A 4,652-nucleotide genomic window follows, 5' to 3' on the forward strand; every position below is an offset into this window, starting at 1 on the left:
GCCGGCGACTGTCAGCGGTGGTCAACGAAGGACGACGGTTGGCGTTAGTCGACGGAGATCAGCAGCGGTCAATGACGGTCAACGATGGTCGACGACTGTTGATGGTAGTCGACGACGGTTGGCGATGGTAAACTTGTGTTGGCAGTGGTCGACGACAGTCAGCGCCGGTCGACAACGGTCGGCAGTGATGCTGTGTTGCAGCTCCTCTTCAAGGCCTCAGACTCTCTCTAGACTTCAGCTCCCTCTCATGAGAGGAGTGAGACTCTATTTATAGTGTTCTGAGTGTAATTAATGCAAAAATATAAATTATTTTAATCTAACAGTCCAGATAGTTTTCTTCAATCAGACAGTGTTTAATGAACATTTTGATGTCTTAATGATGTCGAAATTGAGTAATTTTGGGCTCGTTGGATTTGTCTTGTCGAGACGCTTGATTCGATTATGAACTTGTCAGATTCGACATCCGTTTGACATTCCAAATATGTCCGAGAATCTTTCAAAAGTGGTGAAACGACTTGATTTAGACTTGCTTTGACTCGAATTGGACTAACTTTGATGTCATTAGGTTCCTCTCATCGAGTCAGTCAGTTTGACTATAATCAGTCAGTTTGACTATAAGTGACTATAAGTTTGCTGAAATTCGAGTTTTGGATAACTTTTTATCAATATTTGAACATTCATTGCTCAAAATATTATCTCGAGGTCTGTGTCATGTTTCGAGATTTGTGTCGGATAATGAAAATTTGTTGGTGGCGTATTAGTTGTCCCCTTAATTTCGGACGAGTCTAATTTCATCATCTGAAAGTATTGATATCTATAGCGTTTTCATTGTTGTGAGACATACATTTAAATATATTTATTATAGCTTATTATCTTTTGATTTTAAATAAGGATAATATAAATCTATATACAGTGAAGAAATTCAGAGCTGCTTATTTGGTTGGTCATTGCTGCTTCAAGCCAACTGTCTCATGTTCGAAACCAGCTAAGGCAGAGGAGTTTTTTTATGGGAATATGAAAAGTCTTTCTTTTTTTATGGGAATATGAAAAGTCTTTTTCTTTTTTTAATGAGCATTTAATGCTTGTACTTCTTTTTAAATTTATATAATAATGAGCATTTAATGATCAGCCCTTTTTGAGCCTATAAATCGGCCTAAAGGAGAGAATAGAGAAAGAGATGGGTAGAGCCGTGGCGACTTGTTGCTGGCGGGGCGTCACGGTGGGACTTTGTGAAAACTCGTTGCGGTGGTGCGTCTTGGCGATGCATCGCGGCGACGCGTTGCGGCGAATTGTCGCGGCGGGGCATTGCGGCGACACTAAGACAGTGTTTCGGGGCGATGCGTTGCGGTGAGACGTGGCAGCAGAGCGTGGTGGTGGGACGTTGCGACGGTACGGCGTGGCAACACATTGCGGCAGAGCGTCGCTGCGAGTCGTTGTTGCGAGGCGTCACTGCGGGGCGTTGCGGCAATGTGTTAAGTTCAAGACTATCATCCGAGACCATGTCCATGAAGTTCGTGATCGTGTACTCGATGTCGTTAAAGGAGTGGTAAAAATGGTTCACCAAAGAAGGATTCATCCAATTTTATTTTATGGGGAGTGAAGCGGCACAACGTCGAACCGGAGTTGTCGTAGAGGGGCTCACTCTTAGTCAAAGCTTCAAAGAATCTTTCCTCGGATTCTGACGGTGATTACATTGAAAGTGAATTAAAGAAGGTGCATTTCTACGACGAAGAGGAGGCGGAGGAGAATGTTGACATCGATTAGTGCTCTACACTTTTTTTTATGTTTGTGTTTGTTTGCTTTTGTATGTTGTTCGAACCTCGCAATGGTTGCTATGATGTTGTATGAGTGATGCATGTTGATCATCTTGTTTAATTATTTGATTTTATTAGCTATTTGCCCTTCCGAGTATCTTCTTTGTGAATGTTGAAACTTTTTTTTTAATGTCGCAGTGAATGTCCAATGTCATTTAGAACTCTAGTATGTAAGAAGGTTACTGGATAAATTGTCAGCGGTCTTTTACATGACTGAGGTTATGCATCAGAGTATTACTCAATGATGTTGAACTGTATGGAAGGAGCCAACGGAAGTCCACCATAGACTTGTTAATGCATTCGAGGTTGTTTGTTGGAGTATTGCTCGCTGATGAACCTGTGTGGAAGGGATCAGGTGTAGCCCACCAAGAATTGTTAATATATTCAGAGTTGTTTATCGAAGTAAAAACTCGACGATGTTAACCATATGGAAGATGTTAGATCAAATCCCCCTGGGATCGATCGTGTTTTGACAAAGATGCTACCGAAGTTGTGTATTTCTTGGGTCAAGAGCATAAAGTGCATTTGTGAATGAATTATTACACTTTCAAAAGATTTTTTTTTTGTAGAAGAAAGCAAGTGAATAATATTTAATAAGTCTGAGATACATTGATATTGTATGCAAGATGACACTAACAAACATAGATTATATGATCGTAGTGTTACTGGTAGTATTTCCAAAGATTCCCGACATTCCAAGTTCTGGGTAGGATTTTTTCATCTGAATCTTTGAACTTAAAAGTTTCAGATTTAAATCATGACAACCACGATATATGGGTCTTCCCAGAGGGGATAATTTGTTACGTTAGGGGTGACGACCAGCGGCTTCGATACTAAGCAAGATCAGGTCACCGATGGAGATAGGTCGAGACTTCACTCTTCGGTTGAAATAGCGAGCAATTCTTTGGCGGTGGGAAGCAATTCTAAGGTGGGTCACATCACGTATTTCTGGGAGGAGATCCAAATGTTGTCGAAGTTTTTCATTGTTGTTATCCGAGTTGAAAGACTTAACTCGTGTCGATATCAACTGGAATGACAAGCATTAGTTATATGGAGTTTCCCTGATTGGAGTTCGTGCGGTGGTGCAATAGGCTCAGCGGACGTTGTGCAGCTCTTCAGCCAACTGCTCCCAACCTTCTAAAGATGTGTCTTCAACCCCTTGAGTATCGTCCGATTTGTCATCTTCGTTGTCCATTTGTTTAGGGATGCGCCACGGTAGTGTGTACCAACTAAATGTGAACATCTTTGCAGAATGATATGAAAACTTTTCTAGTGAATTGAGCCTCATTATCAGTGATAATCTTCGCGGGAAGCCTGAAGCGACAGATGATGTTTTTTCCAGAAAAACTAATTTTCATATGCTTAAGTGGTCTTGGAAAGCGGCTCCACTTCTTCCCATTTGGTGAAGTAGTCGACAACTAAGATGATCAATTTTCGTTATCTAGTGGCTATCGGAAACGATCCCATGATATCTACCCACCATTGAGTGAAAGACCAATGACTCGAAAAAGACGTGAGTTCTACTGGCGGTGAATGCGTAAGATTGAAGTGTAGTCGACAACTTTTGCATTTTTACATAAACTCTAACGCGTCTTGCTTGACATGGGTGAGTAGAAATTGTCTCATTATTTTAAGAGCAAGAGCTCTGCCCCTGAAATGCTGCTGACATATCCCGGAATAAATCTCTTGTAAAGCTTAATTAGTTTCAGAGGGAGGAATACACTTGAGGTATAGACCTACAAATGCATTTTTATACAGCTCATCCCTAATAAGGATGAAGTTGGCAGTTATGCATCGGAAGTGAATTGATCTATTAGCATCATCTAGCAGTGTTCCACGGGCCCTGGTTGTTGGGAAAATGTATCTTCTCAATGCACCTTTTATAAAGATCTCTAGTTGTTGAAGTTGCGATCTTGGAGAGGACATAAGCTCCGGTGTCATGCTCTCAAAGTATGTGAATGAGCTGCCATATTTGAAGTAGTTTTTTACCAAATTGAGATATTGCACCAGTTGTGAGTTATGAGCGTCGAATTCTCCTTATACTTGGGATGCGATGAGTTGAGAATCAGTGTAGATAATCATGTTTCGTATTTCATAGTCGATAACAAGTTTTAATTCGGGGACAAGTGCTTCATATTCGACAACATTATTGGTGGTTGAAAATTTCAAACGAAGTCCATACTACAAGATGTTTTGATTTGGAGAGATGAGTAGTATTACTGCACCAGCTCTTGAGTTTCTGGATGTTTCTTCCACATATAATGCCCACTGAGGTGACCGTGGAAGAAGCAAAGGCGGTTCATCAAAGGTAGGTATTGTACATTCTTCCACAAAGTCAGCCAACACTTGTGATTTGATGTTTGGTCGTGATAGTTAACGAATATCAAATTCTCAATTTTGCTGACCATTTAACTAATATTCTCGATGCTCTGGTTTTTTTAGGATAGTCTTCAAAGTGAGTTGTGTAGACGCCGATAGTGTAAGCTTGGAAGTACGGACGATGTCTCCTTACTGAGAATACTAGGGCTAGCGCAGTCTTGTCTGTCATCGGATAACAACTTTTTTGTATCAGAGAGAATCTTGTTAAAGTAGTATACCGGTTTTTTGATTAAGTATTCTGACAGGGGCAGAGCTCATTGCATGAAGTGAAATAACAAAATAAATATATGATATCTCTCCTTGGATGAGTTTTGAGAGGGGTGGTGAAGCCAAATATGTCTCGAGTTGCTCGAAAGTAATATGACAGTCATTTGTCCATTGAAAATCATTGTTCGGAGCACCTCTAAGGGTCCGTTTGGGACCACGGTCGGACTGCGTCGCAGCTTGCCGCCGCGACCA

General features: G+C 41.0%; 1 protein-coding gene across 3 annotated transcripts in view; it reads left to right on the forward strand.

Moving 5' to 3' along the window:
* The window catches only part of LOC110039081, a 62,151-nt gene that overhangs the window by 39,406 nt on the left and 18,093 nt on the right, over window positions 1–4,652 (forward strand). The gene's annotated exons all lie outside the window — the stretch shown is intronic.

This window comes from Phalaenopsis equestris, unplaced genomic scaffold (assembly GCF_001263595.1).
Source record: "Phalaenopsis equestris unplaced genomic scaffold, ASM126359v1 Scaffold235102, whole genome shotgun sequence".
Lineage (NCBI taxonomy): Eukaryota > Viridiplantae > Streptophyta > Magnoliopsida > Asparagales > Orchidaceae > Phalaenopsis > Phalaenopsis equestris.